Genomic DNA, 10,063 nt, shown 5'->3' with positions numbered 1-10,063 from the left:
AATCAACGCAAAGGACATGCCTCACGTTGACTGATGGAAACTGCTAAAATGGCCTCCTCTGTCCGACCGTAGAATTTACTTGTCTTTAGTTAGGTACTGTAAGATAGTTTTTGGTTTTTACCGTTTGAAATTTGAAGTCTTTGATTTGATTTTGTCATTTTAAAAAATGGCCCACTGTTCCGGCCCCGTTTTGTTATCGGTAGCGCTGAGGAACTTTTGCCAAAGTTAACCGAAAAGCTCGTGACTGGTCAAGAAATTATCGCCGTGACAATTAGGCTAATTTAGGGGAGTGGGTAGCGTAAATTCGCAGTCGAAAGATTGATTTTTACTGGTGTACCCTAGGAGAGATTTAACGGTCGGTGTGCATGCACATCGAACGGATTTAAGGCTGACTGTTCAAAAACAATCACCGAATAGCAGTCACTCATTAATACCACCTGCATCTAAATTTAATTCACCAGTCGTTAATATCGAAGCGTTGCATGCGTTTAGCGTATCGAAAGCCTTTAGAAGATCAGCCGTTGAACGCTTCGAGAGCAAATTGCGGCGCTCAGCTATTTTCGAACCAGGTTCGTGCCCTCTTTTATGTGTCTAAACGTCTCACTAAGAAAATTTATACTTTAAAAAGCTTAATTCTAGCAATAACATCGATGATGAAGGATTTACTGATGATTCAGTTTTTTCTGTTTGCGGCATGAGGCGAAAGTAGCTGAAGTTGTGATATTTTTCCCTAAATGAAGACAATCCTTGTTCTTGAATAGATGTCTCCTTAAAACTCTTATAGCCTGCGAATAAGCTCCCCGGCTGGATTTAGGCCGAGCAACTTGGTTTACGAGAACTAATCATCCGTACGAACGTGATATCAACCCGCCAGACTTGATTGTCTCCATTAGGATTGTTAACTTATGGAATGAATTACCAAGAGATACAGTGGAAGCTGATAACCTTCAGCGGTTTAGATCTAAGCTCAAAGTGCACTTAAATGTTTAGTTGTACATGTAACTAAGGATCTTAGTTGTAATTTTTATTTCAGTTTATTGTACATTTTTAAGAGAGTCTTCACATGGGGAACCCTTGACTTCCTTTTCTAGGGGCATCTTTTGTTTCTTTTTTGTTTGTTTGTTTGTTTGTTTTAAGTTTGAATACCTTCCATATTAAACTGAATTGAAACATGTATCACATGTATTTTAGGCTACCAAATGTAGCCAAAAACCTTGAAGAAAATTGTAGACTTCGCCATCTGCTGAATTCTCATATGCTCGAACAGGAGACGTTTCTTTCTTTTTTGTTTAAATGACTTTTGACCTTCTAAGCGTTGTGAATGCTTCAGTCGTCTACTAATACTATGAGCTAATTTAGACCACGATGCTGTAAACACAAGAGAGTCACATTTCATACACGTCTTGACGAGTATCTTTACACCGCACCACGAGGAGCGCTGCATTATCGTGCGACGCCAGTGTTTTGTCATGGCCGAGAAACAAGAACACTCATATACTCGTGATTTCCACAGCTGTTCATCTAAGCTTGTTTGTCCAGTGTCGTTAGTATCTTTATTGATCTGTGCCGCTGCCTTGGTGCGTGTTGAGATCATAAACCAGCGAGTTCACGATGTTGAAGATCTTGTGGCGGACGCACGGCAGAATCAGAACCTGATCAAAGTGTTCACCGATGCAGCAAGCTTCAAACGTCCTGAGAGAGTCGAATCTGTTGAAGAATTTGATCACAGGATCATAAAACAGAGTAGAGATGAGACAGAAGGTAATCGGTGTTTTATATCGAGCTGTTCTACCATCACGGTTCACCTTTGCAAGACACACTAGGAAGTTATTGTTGTGATTCAAGTTCCCGTTCTGCCTCTATAAACAAAGAAATGTTGACAATAAGTTTCAAAGTAACTCATTCATTTCGTTTGTGACTTTTTAATTCCTAGAACTGAAAATTTCTCTGGGTGGATACGCAACAAGACATTTCGTCGATCTGATTTATCTCGATATTCTCATTACCAGAGTGCTCCAGAATGTATTAATATTTTAAGGAGAAGTTTCATCTTGATCACTCCTAAGAATTTGAATGGTTAGACTGAATAATGGTACTATGAGACTAGCTATCGTATATTTGAGCAGTGAACGAACATGTGAAATTTGTTTCATAATCTTCTCCGTGGTAATTTTATTTGGTAATTCGTTGCATTTCTAGTTTATTCACTCAGTCTGGCTAGGAAGCCAGACATAAGTGGAAATAAGGTCAGCCGATCAAACGGCTGGATCACATTTCAATAAGTATCACTCACTAGAGACTTTGAAGCAATTTTTTCCCATCGCTCAATGAAAAGGGATCCAAAATCATACTTCTTGAAATGTGATTAAAAATTTGAATTGTCATGCTGGGGATTTAAGTGAAAGAGACATTGGGAGATCGATCTAATTGATTTTGGTATAAAGCCAAAGCCGAATGAATCAGCATATTGCAAAGGTCAGGAGACATAAAACACGCCAGATCAGTTGTCGGTAAGTGTTTATTATCAATTTTTCTCAATCAGTGATATTTTTCCTTCTACTCTGTTATAAGGTCATATTGGAAGAACCCCCCGGTCTAGCACGAAACCAGACGAGCTTACTATGGAGTCAGTCAGAAATGAAATAAACAAGACATTAAACTCTCTGACGTCACGATCATTCTGTTCACCTAAACGACAAATCTGCGTGCAAGGACCGCCTGGAATGCAGGGTCCTAAGGGATCACGTGGTAAAAGAGGATCGCGTGGAGCCACGGGAAGGAAAGGGTCACGTGGTGACGGAGGAGAACCTGGCTCGCATGGAAAGCAAGGAATTATGGGGCCACCCGGTCCAAACGGAAGACAGGGAATGTTGGGGTAACCTGGTCCAAAGGGGAAGCAAGGAAATATTGGACCACCGGGTCCAAAGGGGGAACAGGGAATTACGGGGCCACCAAGTCGAAAGGGGGAACAAGGAATTATGGGGCCACCAGGTCCAAAGGGGAAGCAGGGAATTATGGGAACATCAGGTCCAAAGGGAAAACAAGGAATAATAGGACCAAAAGGTACAAACGGGGAGCAAGGAATTAAGGGGACACCGGGTCCTAAGGGAAAACAGGGCATCATGGGTCCAAAAGGTACAAAGGGGAAACAGAGAATTATGGGAACATCTGGTCCAAAGGGAAAACAGGGAATAATGGGGCCAATGGGTTCAAAAGGGGAAAAAGGAAGGATAGGAGTCCCGGGTCCCAGGGGGACACCTGGTGCAAAGGCAGAACCCGGAAAATCCTTTTCACCTCCCACGGTGGTTATCTCACCAATGAAGCAAACGATAACACTAAAACAAAATGCTGTGTTTCAGTGTTTAGTCGGCGGAAATCCCAAGCCGACTGTCACGTGGCTAAGACAGAGTAGCACTCCCTTTACAAGTCGGGGTGGAAGATTAGAAGTGCGTGACGTGACCCTGGATGACGTAGGAGAATACACTTGTATTGGAAAAAACATGCTGGGCGTTACAAGCCAGACTGCTATTTTGATCGCAACTGAAGGTAAATTTCACTTCTTGTTCAATCTATGAAATGCAGAGTGAGTGAGTGCATTGGAAATAAGATTTTTAGAGGGCTGGTTTGAATGGTTGTTGTCATGTGTTTTAATCAGTTTTTCGACACTCTGCTCTTAGTGCTTTTCGTTGTTCAGGAATGTCGATGCAATTTCATTTTGGAATAAATGGTGAAACCAGAGACCAAACATTTTGGGAGAACCTGAGCTGGTACTCTGCTTTTCGAGTCTTATGAACCCTGTTCCATGCATGCAGTAACCAAAAACGGTCTTACGGAAAACAAGCAGTGGCAGCCAGGATCACTGAGAGGGGGATTTTAAACATCCTTTTTAATATTGTCGGTCTCTTACGGTTTTAACAAAGAACAAGGGCTTTTGTGCTCTGGTTTAACCTTTTTACTTTTAGTTATTGCAAGCACAAATGAACCACCTGATAATGAAAGTTGGCGCGGCCATTTTCTTATGACAAGACTAAGATCAGAAAGTTGCCTACCAGTTATTCTCCAAAAAATTTATCGAGTTAAAAATATTTTACTGATTTAAGCTCAACGCTTAAAAAATGCAGGGATAATTCTGTGATGTACTGGAGCTTACTAGCATTCCACCAGGGAATAAAATAGTCCAAGCCTCTTCATGCAACAGTGAGCGGAGATAAGCTCCCGCGCTTGTTGGGCTCGGACGCAGATCTAGTTTTATTACCTACCTCAATCACTGTATTTCGTCTTATTATTAATCGCGAGGGCGATGTCGTCCAACGTTTCATTTATTTATTCCGAATAGGTTCTTTTCAGTTTACAACTAATGGTGGAAAGGGACGAGTCGGCGTCATTCAGAAATTCACCGTTCCTATAAGCGCTCGCTATCTCATCAAAGGCTGGGGAGCCCGGGGAGGAACACACTCGTACAACTATGGATACAATCCGGGAACTTACTATGGCGGCAAGGGTGCGTACATTGAGGGCAAGTTCAGACTGACTAAAGGAACAGTGCTGAATATTGTGGTGGCACAGAGAGGAGGAGACTCAGTGGAGGTGAGAGGAGGAAGAAGGACTACCCAGACAGCAGCTCAGCTAGGACTGTCTGTAGAGGACAATGCTGGTACAGGGGGAGGTGGAGGCAGTTTTGTTTACACTACAAGTAACATGCTTTTGTTAGCAGCCGGAGGGGGTGGAGGTGCCTCTGGTGGATATAACGGTGTGGATGGTCAGGCGGGAACAAGTGGCACCAGTAGTGTGGGAAAAGAGTCATCCAAAGCTCGGAAGGGAGGTACTGGGGGACAACCAGGTGAATGTAACACAGCTGGTGGAAACCACCATGGTCACGTGTTCAAGGTTGGATTGGAGGCCAGGCGGGAGGTATGAACAGTGGAAATAACGGAGGGCCTTCCCCTGGCGCGGTTGGAGGATTTGGTGGTGGGGGAGGGGGTGCAGAGGATAACGGTGCATCAGGTGGAGGTGGAGGGTATTCTGGGGGAGGAAGCGGTACCCATCCAAACCAAGCAGGAGGGGGAGGAGGATCGTACTGCAGTGGTGGTAGTTGTTCAGGTGTGACTGGTGGTAATGTGAATGATGACGGTCTTGTACAAATTACAGTTATATCTGACTAGCAACAAGAACTTGAATTCGTTACAGGATTTTTTTATTTTCAATTCCAGTTTGAAACGACTATCAGTTAAGGGCTCATTAATTTGATTCGGTAGTTTTCGAAGTTACTTAGCAACATATGGCGTGTACACATCGCTCTCATTTGATATCGATGTGGTCATTTTCAGCTCAGGGACGAGTTTTCGCGGTGGTTGTTGATTGAATGATAAGACTCGCGGTCGAATTTATTAATAAATTATTTCCTAAGTACAATCTGGAAAATATCAATTAAATGAAATAAAATATCTAAAATAATTTGTCAATTAACGAAAAGACTCCTCTGCTTTAGATTGCTGGCAGTCTGTTTTTCTCTTGATTGCAGGGGTTATGAGGCGAGACGCTAAGCCTAAAGGGGCATGGGACGAGACACGGGCACGGCACGCGCGAAAAGAAAAACAGACGGTTTTTTTCTCGTCTCGCCTTCTTCCCTACTCGGCCGTACCGCCCTTGTCCCGCCTTCTTCCCTATTCGGCCACCGCCATACCGCCCTTTTACGTTCGCGATGACTAAACACTCGTCTAACTGAACCTTAGGAAAAAAAAGAAAAAAAAAAAAAAAAAAACGGCTGCTAGCAAATGTAGGGATAATAACAATTTTGTCAATTCTCCTGCATCATCACCAGCTGGGTCCCGTTTCTCGAAAGGCACGGAGGCTTTTTGGCCCCTCAAAGCCATTTTTAATGAATCGGTATTTAAGGAGAGAGAGTTGAATACGCCTGAAACTTATTGTATGAAGGGAACCCCTGTTCATGTTAAGGACATGTGCATAGAACAGCTTTGTAATCCTAAGGTTTGATATCTTGCAACAGCTTTACGGGTGCGAAAACTTTTCGGGACCGTCGAGAAACGGGTCCCCAGCTCTGTAATATTTAGATTTTATAGTATAGTAAGTAATGCAAAGCGCTGTAAACTCATAAATTTGTAAGTAATGTTAGTACTGTACGTAGCATTAGTATTGTAAGAATTGCACCTGTTGCAATTCAATTTAAAAACAAAAAGTAAAAAAGACTCGCAGTCTGAAACTAGAGTCTCTTGTTTCAACGAAAGTTTCCCGATGACAGCATTTGTCTCCCAACTGAATAACCTTTATTTTTCCATGCTCAAACTGTCTACTCATTGTATTATGAAACGTACGGAGTTTTATGTGAATCAGAGGCGCCCAAAGAGTGTTTCTTTTCTATAATTGTTGTCGAAATGAGTTCTTTTTGACTTAGATAAAAGCGAAGATATGAAAGGTATTGGGGGATATATTAGTGCTATGAATTACATAACTTTACATGTATGCAAGCAAGATATTTTTTAGAACGCCAGTTAGTGCCATATGTTCGTATAGAAATTCAACTCAATATGATTACTTAATTTTAATATTTGGTAATAAATTTTTATCATTTCAATCATACTATTGTAAGTAATTTTGTAGTAAATGTTTTTTGCGAATGTAAAGTATTGTCAAGCGAATCTTCTTTTAGTATTGCCGATGAAATTGATCACTTATTGAACAATAGGACTTCAACTCTGATTCAGAGGATTTTCGGCTAAAGACAGTAACATTTAGATGATCCCCCCTTGAGGGCGTTCCCGCTAATTGTTTCTGCGCGTCTTTACCGTGCACGCAAATTTACACGCCATGTAATGTAATATGTACATTCTAATAGATGCATGTCTCAAAGAAATCATGAAACCGACCGATAGTTGAAAGTGAAAGCTACTGTAATCCTACTAAAGTTGATTTGGTTGTGACGTCACTTATGTTTACTGTCACGTTTGGTAATTTATAATTATTGTATAATTATTATACTTAAGGCTTTCCCACTGAGTAACACATTATATAAAGCCCTACAGCATGAGCACAGCATTGTTTACAAGAGCAGTTGTGTTCTTCTCTCACACTGTTCACTGGGGTTATTTCATATGTACTAATCTGCACTCCTCCGAGTTCGTCACCGAGTGAATGTATAGTCGGGAAACATTGTACTAAGCTCTGAATGGATGGTACTTCTAATAGTACACATGTACCTGAGGGATGGCTTCTACCATACTTGTCTCTTGCATGAGAATTAAATGTCTTATAACTCCCATTATCAGCATGATAGATATTGACACCAATACCTTCTATTGTTAAAATAAATGAAAAGATTATTATTATTTTTTTATTATCCATCATCTCCATAATTTGTACCAGGTCATTACAGCTATGTATTCCATTTATCTTATTATAAATCAAAGCACTCAAACTCGTAGCAACACATTGATTTCCAGAATTTTCACCAAAGTACAAAATATCATCTTGACTATTGTACGTGTTAATATTACAATTAACAAACATTTCATGAAGAGACCTGAATTCTTCTGCAGGCACACAACACGCGAACTTTAATATGCACACAAAAGCGACAAAACTAATGGCACTATTAGAAAAAATAACCGCTTATAATGAACTCTGTTTGAGCAAAAACATAGTAAATGTAATAATCATGATAGCGGTCACACAAAAATGACAATTGACCAATTTCGACATATTAAAATTCAGCCTAAAACAATAGACCTCAGTGCGAGGCTCTGGGGAATAACCACAGAGTTTGTGGGGTTTATTTCCCAGAGCCTCGTGCTGAGGTCTATTGTGTTAGGCTGAATTTTAATATGTCGAAATTAGTCTATTAAGTAAGTTTATCTTCACTCTGATGAAAGCCACTTAAATTGCAGTCCAACATGGCATCTTTGTTGTCGTTTCCTAGAGTTTGTTCACGAGGCACCTTGTCTTCATCAGCACCTAAAACTTTCGTAAATGTTCTTCTGTCGTCTGTGGTAACACTCGGTCCACATTTTCTGTTCATTGATAACTCATTGATATCCGACATATCTTTTTTCCTTTTCGATTTCGACATCATGCATGGAAAGAAGGTTGAGCCTTTATTACGTATCTGCGGTATTGCCCATTGCACGTGACTGAGCGTTGACTGGAAATACGAGGGTAAACCTATGCGGTCGGCTTTCGCCCGATTAATGAACAATGATAGGGCAGATGGCCATTGCTATAACTTTGACTGGATGTTCGGTGACCCCTATTTTTCTTTTGATGAATCATTTTCTCTGCCGATTTGTTTGCCGAGAAGTTTGAATTTTTTGCAAAATGCACTATAGAATTCCTTTTTTTTGCTTAGTTCCTTGCCCCCGAGTGGGGGATAGGGCCGGAGATCAATGCTCGCCATCTGTCCCTATTCTTGGCCACAGCTGCTGCTGCGGCCCACGATGTCAGTCCCAGCTCAGCGCGTTCCTTCTCCACAGTTCTCCGCCATGTTTCCCTTGACCTTCCTCTACTTCTTTTTCCACTTGGTGCCCAGGATAATGCAACGTGTGGGTTTCGGTTTGGTGCCATACGCAGAACATGACCTATCCACTTCCATCGCCTGCGTCGCACTTGTGTACTGATCTTTTCGATTACCGCTCTTCTCCGAATTTCATCATTGGGCACACGCATGGGCCAATGGACTTTCAAGATTCTCCTTAGGCATTTGTGAAGAAAGGTGTCAAGCCTTTTTTCATCTGCTTTTGTCATTCTCCAAGTCTCGCATCCATACAACAGGACGGCAATGATGTTTGACTTGAAGATCCTCATCTTAGTTTCTCGGCAGAATTCACCTGTTCTCCACACCTTTGAAAGTCGATGAAAAACACTTCTACCTTTACCTAACCTACCCCAAATGTCCTGTTCGGCACCACCCAAGTTGTTAACAGTGGCCCCTAGATAGACAAAGCTGTCTGTATCCTCTACATCAGTGCCGTTTATCTTTATAGGATCTTGTCTCCTAGCATTGAGTCTGAGCACCTTCGTTTTGTTGACGTTTATCTTCAAACCCGTACCTTCACTGTTGCTCCCCAGTCTTTCTAACTTCGTTTGTGCTTGCGTCCATGTGCTGGAAATGAGCGCAATGTCATCGGCATGGTCTAGGTCTTCAAGCTGTCTCATCATCTTCCATCGAATCCCTGTATTACCTTGCTCTGTAGCCCTACACATAATCCAATCTATTATCAGCAGGAAGAGAAACCCTGACATTACACAATCTTGTTTCACTCCTGCTTTCACGGTAAACCAATCCGATTTGCCTGCTCCATCGATCACTGCACACTTGGTGTTACTGTAAAACAATTCAACAATTCTTATGAATTTTGATGGTATTCCATAAGACTGCATTATCCTCCACAGTGTTTCACGGTGGACACTATTAAATGCTTCAGTCGTAGTCTACAAAACAGGTATACAGACTTGCATTCCATTCCAGCGATTGTTCGATGACATTTCGCAGCACAGAGACGTGCTCAGTCGTGCTTCGCCCAGTTCTGAAACCTGCCTGTTCTTCCCTTAGCATCCCATCCACAGCATCATGCAGTGTAGTAATAATTACTCTTCCCATAACTTTCGCTGGTACAGATAACAACGTTTTTCCACGCCAGTTGCCACAGTCAGTAAGGTTCCCCTTCTTGGGAAGCTTAACGATCAGACCACAATTCCAGTCCTCCGGGATTTCCTCTGTCTCCCACACAGTGCGAAATAGGTCTTCTAGCAGGCACGCAGTTGTCTCTATGTCAGCCTTCAATAACTCTGTTGTGATTGAATCCATTCCAGCTGCTTTGCCTTTCTTCATGTTCTTCAGAGCCTGCTTTATTTCCTGTCGGGTGATGCATTCGTCGCTGACATCTATTTCGTTTTGCTGCCTATCGTCGACAACTGCGGGGGCTACTGGATCAGGCCGGTTCAGGACATTGTCGAAATGTTCTTGCCATCTATGTCTGATCTCTTCTTCTGTTGTTAATAGCTTTCCATCCCGGTCTTTCACCATGTTCATTCTTCGTGGCAGATCGTTGCA

At 41.9% G+C, this 10,063-nt stretch overlaps 1 pseudogene across 1 annotated transcript; it reads left to right on the top strand.

Annotated features, from left to right (window-relative positions):
- The first annotated feature begins 1,313 nt into the window (after positions 1-1,313).
- Positions 1,314-6,943, top strand: LOC110065692 (uncharacterized; annotated as a pseudogene). Its single transcript, XR_016201246.1, has 3 exons — positions 1,314-1,761; positions 2,572-3,546; positions 4,337-6,943. The product of XR_016201246.1 is annotated as an uncharacterized LOC110065692 (transcript).
- Positions 6,944-10,063: the final 3,120 nt, after the last annotated feature.

Source organism: Orbicella faveolata, unplaced genomic scaffold (assembly GCF_042242905.1).
Source record: "Orbicella faveolata isolate gen_17 unplaced genomic scaffold, um_ofav_v1 contig_34, whole genome shotgun sequence".
In the NCBI taxonomy this organism is placed as follows: domain Eukaryota; kingdom Metazoa; phylum Cnidaria; class Anthozoa; order Scleractinia; family Merulinidae; genus Orbicella; species Orbicella faveolata.
Note: the sequence above shows the minus strand (reverse complement) of the source record. Positions and strands in the feature narration are given on the sequence as shown.